Below are 9839 nucleotides of genomic sequence, written 5' to 3'. Positions count from 1 at the left end.
TACAGGAATTCGTTGTTGATGTTTTTTAATTATTTCTATTTTCTCCGTTTTTCATTTGGATATTCCTCTTCAATTTAAATTATTAATTATCCAATTTTTACGTATTATAAGGCATACCTGTCTACTTTTATCCTACTTCTAAAATCTTGATAGATTTTATCATGAAATGAATATTATTTTATTGTGATCTCAAATTTTGGAGCGGGTATTGACCATGATTATTGATAAATTTCTTGATAGATTTTATCATGAAATGAATATTATTTTATTGTGATCTCACATTTTGGAGCGGGTATTGACCATGATTATTCAAATGATGTGTTTAAAAGGATTTGGTTTCAATATAGCATCAGCACAAAAGTTCCCAAACAATATAATGAGATGATTGTTTAACAATCTTACGGTTGTACAGCCTGACACTCAGTACTATTACGTTATTGTTTGCTGCGCTGTAATTATTTAAACGAGATCGTTTGAAATTTGTTACTCTGTCTATTTGTTTGAAGAGGGCCACCGAGGCAAAAACGAGCAAATTTTGCCTCACAATTTACAAGAGGTATGGATTGCCGAAAAGAAAGGCCATACACTGGTGCCGGAATAGTTGTGGATTTTGACGGATAAAACCTCCAAAGATCAAAGCTCAGACAATGGAGGAAATCAACAACTTTAGATTCAACTTCAAAGATGAGTCTACAGTTTCAACAGAGTTTTGTAGATTCTCTACCATGGTGTCCCAAATTCTTGTCACCTGCCCTGAAATTTACAGAATTTCGGCTAGAAAAATCCTTCTTTACTGGATATCAAAATTATTTATTATGTAAGCTGGTTTTTAATTTCTTTGTAGGTTTTATTTTGATGTTATTTTTATTATTCTTAAGGATATTATTTATATGGCTCTGAAGCATGGACACTCCGAAAAGCAGATGAAAATTTACTAGATGTTTTCCAGAGAAATTGCCTACGGATTGTTCTGGGTACCCGGCTGACTGACCGTATTTCAAACAGTAGGTTGTACGAAAAGTGTGGTTCAATCCCGCTTTCTGGGGCTATAATGAAAGAAAGGTTGAGATGGCTAGGCCACGTTCTACGGATGAAGGATGACAGATTACCGAAGATTGTCCTTTTTGGCCAACCGTCTGGGGCTACACGGAAAGCAGGTCGTCCTTGTCTGGGTTGGGAGGATGTCATAAATAAGGATTTAAAGGAAATGGGAACTTCCTGGGAGGGTGTAAAGAGGGAGGCTTTAAATAGATTGGGTTGGAGGAGGAGCGTGCGTAGCTGTGTTGGCCTCAGGCGGCTTGGTGCTGCAGTGAGTTATTAGTAGTAGTAGTAGTCGTTTTTAAATTCTTTGTAGTTTTGTTTTGATAATATGTCGATCATTCTGAGATATATGCTTATTCCATTAAGAAAAATGCGGAGCCGTTTTCAAGGAAAAAGTTATGCACAAAACATTTTGGTTGTTTAGAGAGTAAGTAGATTCTTGCTGTTTCTTGATCCATTGATATATCTTCAGCCGTTTTGGGTCATTTGTGATCTTCTGTCATATTCAAGCATCATAAATACTAAAAATGGAACGACCACTCCTGGGGAACAAATTGTATAATTTATAATCTTGAAATGTATATAAACATGACGTCAATCAAATATTTTTTAAAAGGAATAAGGCGCTAACCAAATTTCCTTGAACTTATAACATATCTATATCATGTTTTTAGGCAAGAAAATCCCTTAGTGCCATTTAAAAAAGAAGAACATGTATCTGTTTTCAACAGAAAATTTATGTTACATACACAATTACATATTTAAAGACTGTAGGTATATATATATATATATATATATATATATATATATATATATATATATATATATATATATATATATATATATATATATATATATATATATATATATATATACACCCCTACACCTAGTTAGTGGGGGTGCCCCCCCCCAAGCCCCCCTGAGCGCGTAAGTCGTTACGCGCCATTGTAGATGTGTCCCTGTGTCCCACCAGTGAATATATATATATATATATATATATATATATATATATATATATATATATATATATATATATATATATATATATATATATATATATATATATATATATATATATATATATATATATATATATGTATATATATACATATATATATATATATATATATATATATATATATATATATATATATATATATTTATATATATATATATATATATATATATATATATATATATATATATTTATATATATATATATATATATATATATATATATATATATATATATATATATATATATATATATATATATATATATTTAACTACGTAAAACTTGCAAATATACAAAATTCTTGGCTGTCCCATTGTCTGTGCATTTAAATAGATTGTCAGGTTTACGACTCTTGAACATGCAACATATAATTGTCCATGTGAAAAACATTCTGTATTCAGATCTATACCTCATTATTCTAATGATTGCCCTTGAGCTTTGTTGATAGTGATTGCTAATCGAACATTCCCTGTGTCCCCGTCGTCATTTATATATCCCCCTGTGCCCCCCGGCGTCTCCGTTATTGTTGTTTCCCTGTGTCCCGGTCGTTTTGCAATCGGACACGCATATTTGTAGTTAATTTTAATGTTTTTACGTGTGCCCATAAATTAGAATTTTTCAGGCAAGCATTCATTTCGTCTGCAGGGGTTGATCTAGGTATTATAGGTAATGTTTGCCTGAAATCTCCCGCAAGCAATATTAATGGGCTGCCAAAGGGTTTCGAATTCCCTCGCAAATCTTTCAAACATTGATCCGGAGCCTCGAGCGACTTTTTATGTGCCATTGTGCACTCGTCCCAAATAATAAGTTTGCATTGCTGCAATACTTTACCCATCCCAGATGATTTGGAAATATTGCATGTGGGAGTTTCTATAGAATGCAAATTCAAAGGCAATTTCAAAGCGGAATGAGCAGTTCTTCCACCAGGCAGCAGCGTTGCGGCTATTCCGGACGACGCAATTGCCAACGCTGTATAATTTTTGATCGAATTGATGCTAGAATCAGTTTTATCACAAACGTTTCACCAGTACCTCCTGGCGCATCCAAATAGAAAATTTCTCCAACGTTGTTATCGACACAATGCATTATCGTATCATAAATGTCTTTTTGTTCCGACGTTAACTTGGAAATGTTATTTTGTACATACGACAATAGATCACTCGTACTGTAACTTTGTTCACGATCCAATTCTACACATGTCGAAACAGCAGCGGTACGATTAGGTGAAGCTATCCCAAATCCTGAAGAGGTTTGTTTGCCATACATACGCACAAATCTTCTAAAATAACTAAAGTGTAGTTATAAATTTCTGATGTAAAATCAAAAGTCATATCTGATGTCTCCAACCGTTTTTGATGGAGTATATCTTCGGACATTTTTGATTTATATTTTTCCCATAGCTCTGTAGGAGCTGATGGAGAGCAAGTTGTTAGTATGATGCCAAACAATGCACGAATTTGACTTGGAGTTGACGTTTCGCACGCGTCATTGATGCACTTATCCCAGTGTTGCTCATTCTCCAATAAATTCAGAGCTTGGCATGTACTACGGTAAGTGTCATGTATAATACCGTTTACAGTTCTCAAATACTCAAAGGACGTCGGACCGGGTACACTCACCAAAAGCAGGCGTAGAAAGAAGCATTCATGTTGATTGGGGTGAACGGTGTAGAGTCTTCCTATCGTGGTATCTTTGAAGGTGGTAGGTTGGCCGTCGACTGACTTACTCTGTTTTCGACGTTCAAATACTTTATTTTTATGATTCCACGTGTAATACGAAGGCACTTCAGTATACAGCAGTTTTTTTGCAAAAGAATCATTTTTGCATAGCGAAAAGAAAGCAGTTAACTTTGTATCTCGTGGATTCAGGGCTCTTTGTTGCACGTTGGTTTCCGAGAAATAAACACGTTGACCATTCTGTAAATTTACCGCTAAGTGAACAGCAGCTGGACTAAGTTCATGTATCAGAAATGAAAGAATTCGCCAAACAGCATCATTACTGCTTATGTATCTTCCAGCCTGATATTGTACGATTTCGTCGATATCTTTGATTTTGGACTGCAAGCCAAAAACTGCCATGTCACTGCCTTTGTTGACGTATTTACATATGTATTTGATTGCCTTTATGGAGTTACAGTATTCAACGTTTATGTGTGTATTAAATGTTTTTGATAATAATGGGGAATATGGAACAACCCACTGGTTATCTACTTCGATGGTGGTACCGTTACGCTTCTTTATTATTGCTGTTTTACCACCATCTTCAGTAGATCTTCTTCTATATTGTGGGTAACCATCATTGCCAGTAAATGTGTTGGATACTAAAAGTCGAGGATATTGCTTTGTGCACCTTCCTTTGGCCATGCATGGTGAATTTTCGTTCAATGCACCGCAAGGTCCATGTATCATATTTTTTACAACAATATCATAATACCCCTTATCGACATTTTCATCAGGTATTTCAGCAGAAATCACATCATTAATTTCGTTAGAAGTAATTTTATTATGTAGCCGGATTAGAGTATGTGCATGTGGCAAACCTCGTTTTTGCCATTCTACTGAGTACATCCAGCATCGCACTGACCCAAACACTTCAAGTTTTACTATGTAGTTTATCAGTGATTTCAACTTTTGCCGGAAGACACGGGTCGTAATGTCATGTCTATGAACCGCCGATTGTCCTTGAAGTAAAAGCTGCTGTATCTCGTCCCAAGATTGATTACATGTAAATGTAAAAAATAAATCTGGACGACCATACAGACGAACATACGCAATAGCATCTTGAGCATATTCATGCATATGACGGGGACTGCCAGCATATGACGAAGGTAAAATCGTTAATCTTCCAACGTTTCTGGTATTACCCTCATTTACAACTGCATCTCACAAATGAATGTATTGTTCAGAGCGGAGCTTGGTCTGATTTAGGTGGATATATAGCAAACGTTCTGATTCGATTTTCGCATACATATCAACGACATATCGGTGAAACAATTGACGGCATTTTAAAATATAATTGTCTTCATCCTGCCGAATCATTAGTCTATAGGAATAATAATGCATTGCACTGCATTTCTTATTCATTTCTTTGTTAGTAGCTGGATTCATCATTTTAATATTAAAGTGATAGCCGTCGGCTCCATCCCAAAAAATGATAGGATATTGTAGGGCATCGTAGCATCGATGAGTTTCAGAAATTCTTACCAACTGAGTGTTTCGCTTATGAAGAATAATATCTCGAGGTAAAAACTGATCACCGACCATAACGATTGCCACTTCGTCGATAGTTGGAGCATTGTATCTACGCACATGTTGGCCAGGAGGCATTTCGTCAGCGGAAATAACAATTTTATGCGTATCAGTAGGCATCAAATCGATGGCTGTTTTGAACAGACGCACTAAATTATTATTTTCGTGGAAAAGATGTTGCAATTGGAAAACGATTGTCCTTTCAACGTTGGGTGAAATTTCGCAACGTGAATTCAATTCAGAATTTCTATCACTGATGAAGTACAATTATAAAAATTTATGATTCTCGCCTGAGAATGGTAGAAGGGACCCTGCTTTATGATAAATTTGCCCTTTTACTTTGAAAGTAGGCATAAATTGATATGGATTTTCGATTTGGGCACCAAACGACGTCATTTGGAAACATGAGTTATATTTTCTGATCTGTGATAAAAAATGCTTAGATTCTGACGTAGTTCCAGTAAGCAAAGTCTTCAATGGCTCTGGTGGTGCAGCCAATAGAGGAAGTTTAACTTTTCCTGAGGCGCAAAACATTCCCATTGTTTCACCATTGAATTTCAAGGCCTTGCAATAGGGGCAAATTTTAGACATAGTCCCGACTTGAACACATCTACTATAATCATCGACTGGGCTTTACCTGAATGCCAGGCGATAATTTTCAGGTTGCTCTTGTGATTCCTCGGCACGCTTTCTTTTCTTACTTTCTCTATCAGCCGCAAGCCTGTTTTCTTGCTGTTCTTGTGATTCGTCGGCACGCCTTCTTTATTTTACTTTCTCTTTCAGCAGCAAGTCTGGTTTCGCGGTGCTATGGCAGTTCCTCGACACGCCTTCGTTGACGTAAATTGCACATTCCTAATCTGGCATTATCTCTTGAAGCCGCAAGCCTGTTTTCACGTTGCTCTTGTGATTCCTCGACACGCCTTCTTTTTTTACTTTCTCTTACAGCAGCAAGTCTGGTTTCGCGTTGCTCTGGTAGTTCCTCGACACGCCTTTGTTGACGGAAATAGCAAATCCCTAATCTGGCCCTTTCTCTTTGAACCGCAAGCCTGGTTTTCCTTTTTGGTAACATTCTATGTTTTTCAATGTTTTTCAATTTGTCAGTGTTCATTCTAACATTGACAGTTCAAAAAAATTTTACGTGCCAAGCATGCTAAAACTCAACAATTTATAATAAACCTCAAAATTATAAGTATCTGTTTTAAGTTTTCAAATTGTTTTAATCTATTGTCAAAATATATTGAAATATTTATGCAATTCCCAGTTTCTACATTTTTAGTTTCAGTTTGCTTTTTCTTCTTTATTTTTCAGACGTCATATGCAAACCCTCAACACAAAAATATATACAACTTATTTTTATATATAGATAAGATATAAACTGGCGTAACAGACATAGTGTAACAGACATAACAGACAGACAACTTAATTTTATATATATACTAGCTGTTGGGGTGGCGCTTCGCGCCACTCCAACACCTAGTTGGTGGGGGCGCTTTGCGCCCCCCCCCCCAAGCCTCCCCGCGCGCGTAAGTCGTTATGCGCCATATTAGTTACGCCTAAAGCCAAGGTTCGAACCTAGCACCTCTCAGACCTAGAACCTGGAACATGACGCTTTACCAACTCAGCTACTCCGGCTTGAATACATTTAAGTGCCACCCCAACAGCTACTATATATATATAAATAAGTTGTTTGTGTGTTGACTGACGTCATGTTTGTCGACTGACGTCATTATAAGGATTGAGCATTATGCCGTCATGAAGTTGTTTGTCGACTGACTTCATGTTTGTTATGACGTCAAAGGCTTTGTATATGACGTCATTATAAGAATATAAGAAGGCCTTTCAAAGAGAAATTCTTAATATAGATCTTAAAATGACAGAAGAACCTACAATGGCAGAAGAAACAGCAGAGGAAGCTGCTCAAAGAGTCTATGCCAAAAGGCATGCGGCTAATAGAGAAAGTAAGAAAAGAAAGCGTGTCGAGGAATCACAACAACAGTGTGAAAACAGGCTTGTGGCTAATAGAGAAAGTATGAAAAGAAAGTGTAACGAGGAATCACAACAACAGCGTGAAAACAGGCTTGCGTCTCAAAGAGAAATCACCAAAATAAAGCGTGCCGAGGAATCACAAGAGAAGCCTGAAAATTTTCGCCTGGCATTCAGGTACAGCCCAGTCGATGATTATAGCTTGAGTAGATATGTTCAAATCGAGACTATGTCTAAAATTTGTCCCTATTGCAATGCCTTGAAATTTAATGGTGAAACAATGGGAATGTGTTGCACCTCAGGAAAAGTTAAACTTCCTCAACTGGCTGCACCACCAGAGCCATTGAAGACTTTGCTTACTGGAACAACGCCCGAATCTAAGCGTTTTGTTAAACATCAGAAAATATAACTCATGTTTCCAAATGACGTTGTTTGGTGCCCAAATCAAAAACCAAAATCAATTTATGCCTACTTTAAAAGTAAAAGGGCAAATTTATCATAGAGCAGGGTCCCTTCTATCATTCTCAGGCAAGAATCATAAATTTTTACAACTGTACTTCATCAGTGATAGAAATTCTGAACTGAATGCACGTTGCGAAATTTCTCCCGACGTTGGAAGGACTATCGTTTCCCAATTGCATCATCTTTTCCGCAAAAATAATAATTTAGTGCGTCTGTTCAAAACAGCCATCGATTTTATGCCTTCTGATACGCAAAAAATTGTTATTCTCGCGGACAAAACGCCTACTGGCCAACATGTGCGTAGATACAATGCTTCAGCTATCAACGAAGTGGCAATCGTTATGGTCGGTGATCAGTTTTTACCTAGATATACTATAATTCATAAGCGAAACGCTCAGTTGGTAAGAATTGCTGAAACTCATCGATGATACGATGCCCTACAATATCCTATGATTATTTTGGGATGGAGCCGACGGTTATCACTTTGATAATAAATTGCAAGATCCACCCACTAACAAACAAACGGATAAGAAATGCAGCGGAATGAATTATTATTCCTATAGACTAATGATTCGTAAGGATGAAGACAATTATATTTTAAAATGCCTTCAATTGTTTCACCAATACATCGTTGATATGTATGCAAAAATTGAATCAGAACGTTTGCTATTTATCCGTCTGAATCAGACCAAGCTCCACTCTGAACAATACATTCATTTACGAGATGCAGTTGTAAATGACGGCAATACCACAAACGTTAGAAGATTAACGATTTTACCTTCGTCACATGCTGGCAGTCCCCGTCATATGCTTGAATATGCTCAAGATGCTATTGCATATGTTCGTTTCTATGGTCGTTCAGATTTATTTATTACATTTACATGTAACCAATCTTGGGATGAGATACGGCAGCTTTTGCTTCAAGGAATATCGGCGGTTCATAGACATGACATTACGGTCCGTGTCTTCCGGCAAAAGTTGAAATCACTGATAAACTACATAGTAAAACTTAAAGTGTTTGGGTCAGTGCGATGCTGGATGAACTCAGTGGAATGGCAAAAACGAGGATTGCCACACGCACATATTTTAATCTGGCTACATGATAAAATTACTTCTAATGAAATCAACGATGTGATTTCCGCTGAAATTCCTGATGAAAATGTCGATAAGGGCTTATATGATATTGTTATAAAAAATTTGATACAAGGACATTGCGGTGCACTGAATGAAAAATCACCATGCATGGCCAAAGGAAGGTGCATAAAAAGAAATATCCCCGACTTTTAGTACCCAACACAATTGCTGGCAATGATGGTTACCCACAATATAGAAGAAGATCTACTGAAGATGGCGGTAAAACAGCAATAATAAAATTTCATAACGGCACCACCATCGAAGTAGATAATCAATGGGTTGTTTCATATTCACCTTTATTGTCAAGCTGCTGGGGTGGCGGTTCGTGCCACCCCAGCACCTAGTTTGTGTGGGCGTTTTGCACCCCCCCCCAATCCTCCCCGCGCTCCCGAGTATTTACTTGCCATATTAGTTAAGCGCCATTGTAGTTGTGTCCCTGTGTCCCACCTGTGAATATAGATAGATGCATACATGTTTTTAACTACGTAAAACCTGCGAATATACAACATTCTTCTCTGTCCTATTGTCTGTGCATATAAATAGATTGTCAGGTTTACCGACTCTTGAACATGCAACATATAACTTTCCATGGGAAAAACAATCCGTATTCACATCTATACCTCATTATTCAAATGATTGCACTTGAGCTTTGTTGATGGTGATTGCTAATCGAACATTCCCTGTGTCCCCGTCGTCATCTATATATCCCCCTGTGCCCCCCGGCGTCCCCGTTATAGTTGTGTTCCTTTGTCCCAGTCGTCATTTATATTCCCTGTGTCCCGGTCGTTATTTGTGTCCCGGTGTCCCAGTCTGTAATATCTCTTTGAGTGTCTCGGTTGTCATTTATATTCCTTGTGTCCTGGTCGTCATTTGTGTCTGGTGTCCCGGTCTGTAATTTCTCTTTGAGTTTCCCGGTCGTCATTTATATTTCCTGTGTCCATTTATATTCTCTGTGT

Source organism: Artemia franciscana, chromosome 4 (genome assembly GCF_032884065.1).
Source record: "Artemia franciscana chromosome 4, ASM3288406v1, whole genome shotgun sequence".
Classification (NCBI taxonomy): Eukaryota; Metazoa; Arthropoda; class Branchiopoda; order Anostraca; family Artemiidae; genus Artemia; species Artemia franciscana.
Note: the sequence above shows the minus strand (reverse complement) of the source record.